Genomic DNA, 13472 nt, shown 5'->3' on the forward strand with positions numbered 1-13472 from the left:
AGGTGCTAGTTGTCCTCAAGTGAATAATTTTGTCAACATGTCTGATATGTGGAGTATTACTACTCAGTATTTCTGAATGATCCTTCCATGAGCAAGTTTGAAAATGTGTGACCCATAGGAAGAACTGGATATTGAGTCTTTCCTGAGCACCCTGACAGACATCCATGGCCATAACTCTTCCTTACTGCACTCAGGTTGGCCTCAGAAGTCTTCTTTAACACTCCAAGCAGTGGGGGTTATGGATCCTGAAGTGGCCACCTCATGTAGCAAGTCAGGACTCCCAGTGGAAGGATAAGGACAGCAATCTATCCACAAAACCTTCAACCCAAAATGTGCCCTACCTCTAAGAAATGAAGGGAAAAAGAGCAGAGACTCAGGGAATGGCCAACCAATGACTGCCCAACTTGAGACCCATCCCAAGGTAAGAACCAATCCCTTGACATTATTACTGATACTCTGTTATGCTTGCAGACAGGAGCCTACCATGGCTGTCCTCTGTGAGCCCAGCAGACCATGGAAAGGGATGCAGAAACACCCACACAAAGTAAGTTTTTAGTGAAGAGTAGCCATAGAAAGGAAGAGAAGAAAGCCCCTACTGGAGGGTACTAGAGATCTACATCTCTGGGAAGATCCAACACACAGGTCTCCATCTACTGCATAGTTTCACTGGAAAACTCAGCAAGTGTTGTGTGTGGTGAGTTCATAAGTGATTGTTTGTTTGTTTAGTTTTATTTTTTGGCATTTTGGTTTATTTGCTTGCTTGGTTTTGTTGTGTTTTTCCAGACAGGGTTTCTCTGTGTAACCCAGGCTGTACTGGAACTCACTCTGTAGACCAGGCTACCCTTGAATTCATAGATATCTGCCTGTTTCTGCTTCTTGAGTGCTAGGATTATAAATGGTGCCACCACCCCTGGCCCAAAAAGTAATCTTAGAAGAATGGTATAATCCATGGTTTGGTTGATTGGTTTGGTTTGTGTATTAATAATGTCCTGGTAACTATAAAAGAGAAAAAGAGAAACTCTGGTGGAGGGTTAATCCATGAACCAAACCCAGTAAGCTTATTTCTATTGCATAAATAAATGTTAACAAAATCAAATATACCCTTAAGAATCTTAAGTAATTTGGTTTTTGTTCGTTTGACTGAAGCCACAACCAGAGTGAAATGGATGGGGGGCTTGCTTGAGGGAGTATTGGGAGGAAAGGAAGGGTTGATATGAGGATTGCAAAGTGAATAAATAAATTTAATTTATAATGGTCTCATCATCCAGAGACCTGCCTACTGTGCAGTCCATCCCATCTGCAAACATCAAACCTTGACACTTTTGCTGATGCCAAGAAGTGCTTGCTCACTGGAGCCTGGTATGGCTGTCCTCTGAGAGACTCTGCCAGTACCTGACTAAGACAGATGCAGATACTCACAGCCAACCATTGGACTGAGCCTGGGGACCCCAAGGGAAGAGTTAGGGGAAAGACCAAAGGAGCTGAAGGGTATTGCAACCCCATAGGAAGAATGATAGTATCAACCAGAGCCCCCAGAGCTCCCAGGGACTAAGACACCCACCAAAGAGCATACATGGGTGGGACCATGGCCCCAGCTACATAAGTAGCAGGGGACTGCCTTATCTGGCCTCAGTGGGAGGGGATGTGCTTGGTCCTGTGGAGGCTTGATGCCTCAGAGAAGAGGGATGCTAGAGGGGTGAGGTGGGAGTGGTTGGGTGGGTGTGGGAGCACCCTCTTAGAGCCAAAGAGGAGGAGGTGGGAGGTTCATGGAGGGAAAACTGGGAAGGGGGATAACATGTAAAATGTAAACAAATAAAATGATTAAGTTTTTAAATATTTTTATTAGGTATTTTCCTCATTTACATTTCCAATGCTATCCCCAAAGTCCCCCATACCCTCCCCCCCCCCACTCCCTTACCCACCCACTCCCACTTTTTGGCCATGGCATTCCCTTGTACTGGAGCATATAAAGTTTGTGTGTCCAATGGGCCTCTCTTTCCAGTGATGGCCGACTAGGCCATCTTTTGATACATATGCAGCTAGAGTCAAGAGCTCCGGGGTACTGGTTAGTTCATAATGTTGTTCCACCTATAGGGTTGCAGATCCCTTTAGCTCCTTGGGTACATTCTCTAGCTCCTCCATTGGGGGCCCTGTGATCCATCCAATAGCTGACTGTGAGCATCCACTTCTGTGTTTGCTAGGCCCTGGCATAGTCTTGTGAGAAAATGATTAATTTTTAAAAAGTCTTCTCTATGATTGGATAAACAAATCTTGCCTACCCACACAGTAGAAGACTATTCAGAACTAAAAAGTACGAGGTCCAGAGATATATTTTAATGTGAATGAACTCTGAAAACATGAATGAAAGAAGATAGTTACGTCAAAGTGAGAAAGTGTATTCTTTTCATCTATGTAAAATGGCCAGAATAGATGAAAACATTTTTATTCTTTTTATGCTAGGGATAGAAACCAGGGTTTGAGCTTGCCAGGCAAGCTCTCTACAGCTAGGTTATTTTCCTAGTCCCCAAATCAATTAATCTATAAAGACAGAAAGGTGATGAATCAAAGGCTAAGAAAGAGATTTGGTGGGAAGGAACCTTGATAGATTACTGGTTTATTTGGAGGATGATAAGATGTCATGGAATTAAATTGTGGTGATACATACATTTTTCTAGGAGTATAATAAAGCCATTAAGTTGTATACTTTTTTTTTTTTTTTTGGTTTTTTGAGACAGGGTTTCTCTGTGTAGCCCTGGCTGTCCTGGAACTCACTTTGTAGATCAGGCTGGCCTCGAACTCAGAAATCCGCCTGCCTCTGCCTCCTGCGTGCTGGGATTAAAGGTGTGCGCCACCATGCCCAGCTCAAGTTGTCTACTTTTTAAAGGGCTGAATTGTATGGTATGTGTATTCTATCTCAATTTTATTTTTTAAGATTGTAATTTTAGTTATTTTTTAAATTTTAAACAATTTTTAAATTTAAATAAATTCTCATATTCTCCTATCCCCCCAAGTCCTTCCAGATTCTCTCTGCTTCCGTACCCATTCAACTTTAAGTTCTTTCTCAAAAAACAAACAGAAGCCCAATATGTCACATCACCCCAAATCAAGAAAACAAAATAAATCCATACCCCTCTAAAAACAGACAAAACCAAAACAAAGCCAATACAAAACAAAAACCAGAAAAACAAAAACCAAGACAAAACAAACAAAAAAACAGAAAACCAAAGCACCAAACTATAAGCAGATGGCTTGCTACTCTGAGATTTTGTGTTGGCTGTGTGTTGCTCATCTCTCCACATACAGAATAACCTTCCCAAGAAAATATGGTCCCAGCTCTCAGGACTACTACAGATTATTAGGGAGAAAAAGATACCTAATTTACTATAAACCCATGTCTCAAATTAGATACTTAGGATAGGGTGGCTTAGAGAAGAAAATGACAAAAGATGTATCACAGAAAAGGTAACATTTGGGAATAGCCAGAATATTTGAATAAGATTTCTTGAGATAACATGGGAGTTATGGGCCTCTATGACCACAGCGTGTTGGATGTGGAGGCAGGAGAATCAGGAGTTCAAGGTCTCCTTCATAGCCAGTTCAAGACCAGCCCGAGCCACCAGATACTTTGTCTCAAAAAACAGAAACAAAACAAAACAAAAAACCTAACACACTCTGCACAAAACATGAGAAAATGTTTAGATCTTTTTCTGTGGGCAGTGAAGGTCATCAGACAAATATTTGTCTTAAAGAAGTGATGTAAACAAGACTGGGGGTATAGTTCAAATTGTTAGAGTGCTAGTTTAGGATATATGAAGATCTGGGTTCAATCCCTAGCACTGTGTGAACACTGGGTGTGGTATACACCTTAGAACCTCACCACTTAAAAGGTGGCAGCAGGAAGATCAGAAGGAAGTTGCATCCTTGGCTATGTAGTGGCTATGTAGTGGCTTTGTAGTGAAGTTGAATCCAGCCTAGTCTATGTGAGGCCCTGCCAAGAGAGAGAGAGAGAGAGAGAGAGAGAGAGAGAGAGAGAGAGAGAGAGAGAGAAGAAAGAAAGAGAGAGAGAAGAAAGAAAGAGAGAGAGAGAAAGAAAGAGAGAAAGAGAGAAAGAGAGAAAGAAAGAAAGAAAGAAAGAGAAAGAAAGAAAGAAAGAAAGAAAGAAAGAAAGAAAGAAAAGAAAGGAAGGGAGGAAGGAAGGAAGGAAGGAAGGAAGGAAGGAAGGAAGGTAAGTAGCACAATCAATGGCTTTTTTTTCTTTTTTTTTTTAGTTTGTTAGTTTTTTGAGGCAGGGTTTCTCTATCCCTGGCTGTCCTGGAATATCCCTGTGCTGTGTAAACCAGGCAGGTCTCAGAGATCAGCCTGCCTTTGCCTGCAAGTGCTGGGATTAAAGGCTTCAGAAGCAAATTTTAACTAGAGTAAAGTGCAAGAGGTCAGATCAAGAAGATGACTCAGTGGGTAAAAGTACCCAAACTCAGACTGACTATCTACATTTGATCAAAAGGCCAGATGTAAGAGTGTGCATCTGTAACCCGCCACCCCCCCACCCCACCCCCCCAGTACTCCTATTGTGAGGTGAGAGACAGAGACAAGATAATAAGTGGCTTTGGCAGAATCAACAAGATAGACTGCTTTAACAAGGTTTCTCTTACACACACACACTCATACAAACAGACACAAATATTCACTGTAATTTTTTCTGCACTATGAACTTTTCAATCACATTCAGAAAGCCTCCTTCTGTTTCTTATTTGTTGAGTACTCCAAGGGAAAGATGTTCAAACCGAGAAAGTATGTGTTAGTATGATGTGAATTGCCTAATGTGGCAAGTTCCCAAGTTCCTAAAGAGCTAAGTTCCGCCACTGTCCCCAAAGTATTGATAAGGACCCTGGATTTCAGGTGATAATGCAATTGGCAATGTTCTGTTCTTATGAAACCTCAACCCAGCTATTATATGCTAAGCTTCAAAGCCACAGTACTGTGAGCTGATGAATGTGTGATATTTTAAGCCACTAAGTCATAATTCATTATCCAGTAACAGACAACTAATAATATAGGCTCAGTCACCCTTCATGATTGCATACATTTCCCATGTATGATAAAATACTCATTGAATGAGAAAAAGAAGAAAGCTTCCTGAATTGGAATAAAAATTCACAGTGCACATACAAATTGAGAGTGAATATTTGTGTGTGTGCATGTATGCATGCATATGTGGTATACAAATGTGTGAGAATGTGTTTATGAAGGTGCCCTGGACCATGCATATGTATGTATGTGTAGGTCAATTTATTTTCCAGCTTAGGCTTTGAGGCAGGGTCTCTCACTAAACCTGTAGCTTGGCATTTTACTACACAAGCTAGCCAGAAAGCTTCCTCCTTCCCTACACCAACTGTCTTGTTTCTACACCCCAAAGCTGGGATTTCAGGTGTGCAATACTACACCAAGTTTTTCCTCTGGATAAAACAGATTTGAACTCAGCTCCTCAGATTTGCACAAGAAGCATTTTTCTCCCTGATCCAGCTCTGTGAAAATGCCTAAGTTTAGAGATGCCATTGCTTTCTGCCTCAGTGGAAACTGGTGTACTGCCTAGGACCAGAGTTGCTACTTCACCACATTTGACACCTGTCCTTCCTCCCTCTCTCTCTCTCTCTCTCTCTCTCTCTCTCTCTCTCTCTCTCTCTCTCTCTCTCTCTGTGTGTGTGTGTGTGTGTGTGTGTGTGTCTGTATGTCTGTGTGTCTGTGTGTTGGTGATGGTCAGAGGACAACTAGTGAAATTTAGTTATCTACTTTCACTATATTGGTTTCAGAGACAGACCTCAGGTCACTAGACGTGGCAACAAGTGCCTTTACATATTGAGCCAAGTTGTTGGCCCAGGTACTATTTTCTAGCATAAATGGATTAATTGCATATTTTAATTACAATTTACATGGAAGTGACTGCCACCAATGTGATAATATTGTTGTTGCAATGCATTCATGAACATAGTGGTGACTGCCTATACACCCCAAGTCTTGAGGTTCAGATTAGAATAGATCAGATATTAAGCAGAACAATATGATATGAATACATCATTGCTGAAAATTGAAATCCTGGGAAATTGGGTTGGAGTGGTGGCTTTTAGAGGTACAGCTTGGGAACAGCTAATTCAACCAAACTGTAGTCTGAAGCTCAGGGGAGAGGTCCAGGTGTGAGATGCAAAGGTAGGAGCCATCTGCTTAGATGTAGTATATGCAGTCATGGATCTGAGTTAGCTCCCCTGAGGAGGAAGTGGAGATAAAGAAAGGAAGTGCGAGGCTTGCCAGATTAGTGGAAGAATGTACTCCCATGGGTTTTGTGACCTTCATTTACTGTAACAGAAGCAAGAAACAACTGTTATGGTCTAAGTGTGAGTGTCTCAAAATTGTGCACTGTTTTATAAAAGATACAGCAGTTGGAAGTGATTAGGTGATAGGGATGGAGCCTTTGTAAAAGATTAGTACTGCTAGAAAAGACCCAAGGGAGCTTGTTTGTCACTTCAGCCATGTGAGCACACAGGGAAAGCTGTCTTTTATGATGTAGAAACCAGCCCTTAGCAGATATTGAATATACAGGTGGCCTTGATCTTAGTCTTTCCTGACTCCAGAACTGTTAGGGGTAAATTTTTGTTGCTGAAATTACAGTCAAGTAGTTTATGTTTTTGTTTTAAATATTACCCTAACCAAATTAAGACAAAATATACTAAAATAACAATTAAAAATAATTTTGGTAGGTTACAAAAAAAAAGAAAGAAAAAAGAAAAGAAAAGAAAAGAAAAGAAAAAAGGAAAGAGAGAGAGAGAGAGAGAAAGAAAGAAAGAAAGAAAGAAAGAAAGAAAGAAAGAAAGAAAGAAAGAAAGGAAAGAAGGGAGGAAGGAAGGAAGGAAGGAAGGAAGGAAGAAAGAAAGAAAGAAAGAAAGAAAGAAAGAAAGAAAGAAAGAAAGAAAGAGAGAGAGAAAAGAAAAGAAAATTAGCTAAGTGTGGTGGCTTACACCTGGAATCAGTCTGGGCAATATTGTGAGACTTGTCTCAATCATACAAACATACAACAATAAATGAAACAAGTAAAGTTTGTGGTTAAATATTTTTCTTTTCCTTTTTGCCCCTTTAGAGAATGCATGAGTTATTTTTTGAGTTAGTATACTGTTGTCCCTTCTGTTTAGTCCCAGACCACCCGTTGGCATCCATTTCCCTTGCAAATGCCTCTGAAGCTGGTGTGGTAGAGGAGCCTGCTGCTATTTAGTCCAGGATGAGTTTTTTAAAGGCTCTGTTCATCCGAAGACACCCAGACTAGATTTTAGGATTCTCTTCTCAACCTGCTTTTTGTATCTTTGTTCTGAGAGGGCCTCCAAGACCCTGGGGAAAAAACCCATTTCATATTTCCTACAGTAATAGCACAATCTATGAATACAATCCCTGTCAACAGACATACAAGCATGTATACACATAAACACACACATATACACATGCAGCCTCTTTTTCCATCATATTAGGGAGAAGTCTAATTACTAACATTTTACTAAATATTTGTATGACAAGCAGATCATGTTGGATTTGCTATTGAGCAGACTAGCCAGTTTGAAACAGTGTCTAGGACCCTAATTTCCTCCCTGTGTCCCTTGAGAGCACTCATACTTGATATAAAAAACAATGTCAAAGTAGTTGTCATCTGAGATGTAAACTTTTCCTTTAGTTTTAAGGGCACAGTCAAAGATTCTTGTGCTCTAAATCCTCTTGAAACAAAAAGAAATCAAATCAAATTATGGTAGACTTTCAACAGCCAAACCTTATAGTTATGCCATTTGGTTATGAGTCTATGTTCACCTGTAGGATGTCTTCAGGATTTGGAGATACAAGTTGAGTTTCTTGGGATTAGGAGATAGTGCTGCAGTGGTGCAGTAGAAGAGTCCTTACCTGGTATGTGTAAGGTCCTCAGCAGCAGTTCCATATGTGTGTGCCATATGTGTGTGTGTGTGAGAGAGAGAGAGACAGAGACAGAGACAGAGACAGAGAGACAGAGAGAGAAGCAAAATAAATAAAAACAGGTTGGGTTGCTTCATTTTCTTTAGAGCCCCATACCTTTCAAATCTTTCTCTTGAGAGTTCACTGAAAATTCAAGGAAAAGGCACATCAGGCTCTGAAAGGCAATATGCCCTACTCTCTGGGAGAAAAGTGCAGCAGAACAAAGGAGAGGCAACATGTGGACCTGAGAGAGAAGCAAAGCACAATCTAGGCAGAGACCCAAAGTGATTCCTGAGTACTTAGGGAAACAGAAACATGAATGGCTTCTAAGAGAATCCATGACTCCAGAGAACCTGGAAGCACATTAGTATTGAAATGTGAAGGATGGCTGCAGAAAAGCAGTGGAAACAAGATAACTCAGCCAGGAAAGACAGCCACTGAAAACCTAATGGCAAAATGTGAAAAATAAGAGAGGCGGGGAGGGAGAGAGAGGTGGGAAGGGAGGGAGGGAGCAAATCAGAAGAGTTTTACATTCAACCAAGCAATCAAATTTACAAAATATTATCGTGATTTACAGCATTTCTAAAAGTATGACACCAAAATAGCTGGATCTGCTCACACTCATATACTATTGTTATCCTTATTGTTTTTGTTATTGTTAAGGCAGGACCTTATGCAGCCCAAGCTGCCCCCACCTCCCGAGTGCTGGGTATTACCGATGCATGCCACCATACCCAGTTACCTCTTTAGCTCTAGATTAAAAAATTATGTCAGTTGTTTACTGTGTTTTGAAGCTTTTTGGACTTATACAGAACTATTTACCAAGGTATACTGTGATAGTCTAAAATGAAAACGTTTTTACCGTTTACTAAGTTTTCAGGCCTTTGTTTTATTTGGTTTGCTTTTGTAGACTGGGTCTCATATAGGTCAGCTTGACCTGAAAGTTCAGACCTTCCTGCTTTCCCCTCTACGGTGCTGGGATTACATGTGTGCACTACAATGCCTGGCCCCACTGAACTATTTTTTTCCTTCCAAACCTGACATATTTCTTTAAATCTACAGATAATATACTTTCCCTAAGTTTGTTTTACAGTTGTATCCCCAAATCAGGCACGGTGGTTATCACCTTTAATCCTGACACTTGGGAAGCAGAGACAGGCAGATCTTTGTGAGTTTGAAGCCAGCCTGGTCTACATAGTGAGTTCCCAGACAACCAGAGCTACATCATGAGACTGTGTCTTAAAAAACAAAAAACAAAAAACAAAAACCCTAAACCAAACAGACTATTGTAAGCCCAGAGAAGAGAAGGAAGTGGCCAAAGCTATAATGAAAACTTTTCCTGCTCCCTGACTGACACTTTTGATGTCCACTGTGAGGATATCTTCTTAGCTCAGTTCATTCCCAAGGAATTGGAATTCAATCCACCCAAACAGGGAAAAGTCTTGATTGGACACTAGGAAAAATGTGACAGGAAACTTTTCTTGATGTCCTCTTTCATAAGCAAGGCTGTGGTCACTGGTTCATTATTGAAGCTCCATGGTGATCATCAGCCATGAGCATAACGCCTATCAATCAGTACAGCCAAGCCAAATCACTTTAGGGTAAAGTGCTCCACACCGTAATTTAAAATGAGCCAGGATCTCTTTGGCTGACCCTCCTTTTTCTTCTTTCCCACCTTTGTACCCTTTCATCCCCATGTCATGTCTTCTGTTACGCTTTTCTCCCTCTTCAGACCCTCTTTCTTCCTATCTTGTAGTTTTCTCTTATGATCTGGTTTTATAACCTGGACCTAGATATTCATACCCAGAGATGTATGGCCATGTTTATAAGTTTTTAAAACAGGGTCTTACTATGGAGTTCTGGCTAACCTGGAATTCACCATGTGTACCAGGCTTGTCTGGAATTCACAAAGAGCCACCTACCTCTGCCTCCTGAGTACTGGGAGTAAAAAGGCATGCATCACCATATGTGGACAAATATATATAAAGTTAAATGGGTGGGTGTGCACATGAGAAAGAACACAAAGTGTTTGTCTTTCTGAGTCTGAATTCCCTCTAGCATTTTCCTGGCTATAGCAAATATGGCAGCAATAGACATGGTCGTACAAGTATCTCTGTCTTTTGGGTATATGCCCAGGAGTAACATAGCTGGGTCATATGGTAATTTTTTTCATAATTTTTGTTGGTTATTTTATTTATTTACATTTCAAATGTTATCCCTCTTCCCAGTTTCCCCTCCACAAACCTCCCATCACCTCTCCCCATCCCCTGCCTCTATGAGGGTGCTCCCCCACCTGCCCACCCACTCCTGCCTCCCCGCCCTGGCATTCCCCTACACTGGGGCATCAAGCCTTCACAGGACCAAGGGCCTCTCCTCCCATTGATGCGAGATAAGGTCATCCTCTGCTACATATGCAGCTGGAGCCATGAGTCTCTCCATGTGTTTTCTTTGGTTGGTCATTTAGTCCCTGGGAGCTCTGGGGTGGGGGGGGGGGAGTTGGGAATCTGATTGGTTGATATTGTCGTTTCTCCTATGGGGTTGCAAACCCTATCAGCTCCTTCAATCTTTGCCCTAACTCCTCCATTGGGGACCCCGTGCTCAGTCCAATGTTTGTGGGGACACCGTGCTCAGTCCAATGTTTGGCCGAGAGCATCTGCACCTGTATCAGTCAGGCTCTGGCAGAGCCTCTCAGAGGGCAACTATACCAGGACGTACATGTGTGTTTTGTTTTAGAAACCTCCACAGCAATGTCCATAGTAGTGGTTTCAGCAGTTTATATTCCTACCAGCAGCAAATAAGGGTTTTTTTTCCACATCCTTACCAGTATGTGTTATATAGTGGTTTTAGTTTGTGTTGTCTTGTTTGCCAAGCCTTTGGGATTCTGAGTGCATACTTGAATTTTAAAAATATATTAGAGAATGTGGCTCTCTGACAAGTGACAAAGACTTGATGTGGCTGGTCTAAAACCAAGAGAGAGAAAGATGCACCTCATAACAGCATAGAGCTGTTATTTACTTCACATTGTAGCCTTAGGAAAAGAAGAAAAGGAAAATATTAGGTAATAGGCAAGAAAAATACATACACAATTAAAAAATAAAATCCTTTTAACAAAGAAAGCAAAGCAAAAATCAGAACATACACCTTTGTAAGTATTAAAACATCTTCTTTTTTAAAAAATATTTATTTATTTATTTATTTATTTATTTATTTATTTATTATATCTAAGTACACTGTAGCTGTCTTCACACACCCCAGAATAGAGCATCAGATCTCATTACGGATGGGTGTGAGCCACCATGTGGTTGCTGGGATTTGAACTCAGGACCTTCAGAAGAGCAGGCAGTGCTCTTAACCACTGAGCCATCTCTCCAACCCCTAAAACATCTTCTAAATAGCCCATATTTTAAAAACTGTGTATGCATGTCTATGTGGTGGGGTGGATATTTGCATGTTTTAGTGCATGTGCCAGCTGAGTCCACAAGAAGGTATCAGATCTATTGGAGCTGGAGTTAGAGCTGTTTGTGAGCTGTGGATTCTGGAACCCAAACTTGGATCTTCAACAAGAGCAGTATGCACTCATAAGTACTGAGCCACACCTCAAGCCTCCACTTGGCTTTCAATTTTAATGACCCGCTGATACATGTGGTTCCTAGAACTTCTAAGGCACTGAGCATCTCAGGTGAACACACAAATTTCTGGTGGGAATATAGGAATTCCAGAGGCCAGTCAGAGTGCAGCTTGGCATTTGAATGAGCTTCGGAACCTCCATCTTTCTGGACCTGATTTCTGGTCTTAAAACATACATATGATTTTTTGAACTATCATCTTTGAAAGCTAATTCCAGAATTGAAAAGATTTGAAACATTGACCAAGGATGGAATCTGAGGCTAGAGAAGTGGCTTCTTTTGGATTTTCTCTAAGTTCGAGCAGTCAGTTAAGAACTTTGCTAGCATCAAAGCCAGAATGTCCAGCTCCAGGCCACAATTTTCCTTCTGTATCAGCATCCTCTTTGCTGTATGGAGACGGTGAGGGTATGAGATGACTCTGCAAAGTGTGTCTATGGGTGGCACAAGGTGAAGGAAATTAATATGCCCAAGCACTGTAGTAGTCAGCTTTCCTTTGCTGTGACAAAATATTTGAGACAGATAGCTTAAAAGAAGAAGTATTTATTTTGGCTCATCGATTCAGATTTTAGTTTGAGATAGCCTGACTCCATCACCTTTGGTTTTAAGTAGACCATTATGTAGATGGGAGCACATGGGTAAAGGAGACTGTTCACTCTGTATAGGTCAGCATACAGAGGGAGATGGAGACAGAACGAGAGAGAAAAAAGAACAGAGGGAGAAATAAAGGTTGAAAGGAAAGGAGGGAAGAATAGAGAGACAGGTAGAAGAAGAAAGGAGAGAGAAAAGTATCCAACCAGCCCCCAACTTATTTATCCTATTCCATGAGGGGTGCCTATTGCTTAGCTCTGTTTTCTTTGTGTGTCTGCATTTGCTCATATGTGCGATTCATGTAGACTTGTTGTCCTGTATGTGCACAAGTTGTCAGTACATGTGCATGTGGGTACGAGAGTCAACCATTTTCCACCTCAGTTTTTGAGAGAATCTGTCTGAACTTACTGGCTGACATACATGCCTGGAGTGCACCAGTGCATCCTGCTTTTTTCTGGGGTACTTGGAATCTCAACTTAGATCCTTCCTCATGCTTGTGCAGAAAGCACTAGGCAGACTGAGCCATCCCCCTGCAGTCTGCTTTTCTTTAGTTTCTTTAGTTTCCCTCCACTCTGCCATGCCTATTACATTCTACATGGCAGACTCTTATTTTTTTTCAGACATCACTTTGAGGGAGCAAAATTATTATCTTTCTTGTTTTCAGATGAGGAAATAGAGGCTCAGATAAGATTGAATGTCTTGCCAAAGATCACACAATGAATATGAAGCAGAGATATAATTGCAGCCTCACTGACTGGCTTCTAAATACCGTGCCTATGGATGCTTTGATAATAGTATTAGCTAGAATTTTAGCAGCATTGACTATGGGGCAGTTGTTAGCATTCCTTCTAGGCTCCGCCCCACAGTTACCTGGCAACAGCCTGACTCACTATAAAAGGGGCTGTTTGCCCTCCCCTCACTCTCTTACTCTCTTAACCTCTTACTCTCTTACTCCTTTTTTTCTCCCTCTCTCCCCCTCCCCCTCTCTCTGCGAGTTCTTGGCCTTCTCTCTCTCTCTCTCTCTCTCTCTCTCTCTCTCTCTCTCTCTGTGTGTGTGTGTGTGTGTGTGTGTGTGTGTGTGTCTGTGTCTGTGTCTGTGTCTGTGTCTGTGTCTGTGTCTGTGTGTCTCCTCCCTCCTCAACTCCCCTTCCGAAGCCCTAAATAAACTCTATATAGCTGGTACCTCAGAGGGAAGGTATGCCTCAGCATGTGCCCACAGAGGCACCCCCTTCCACCTCTCCATACCGCTCCTCTACCAAAATATATCCTGGCTCTTTCTTT

The sequence above is a fragment of the Mus musculus genome, chromosome X, assembly GCF_000001635.26.
Source record: "Mus musculus strain C57BL/6J chromosome X, GRCm38.p6 C57BL/6J".
Lineage (NCBI taxonomy): Eukaryota > Metazoa > Chordata > Mammalia > Rodentia > Muridae > Mus > Mus musculus.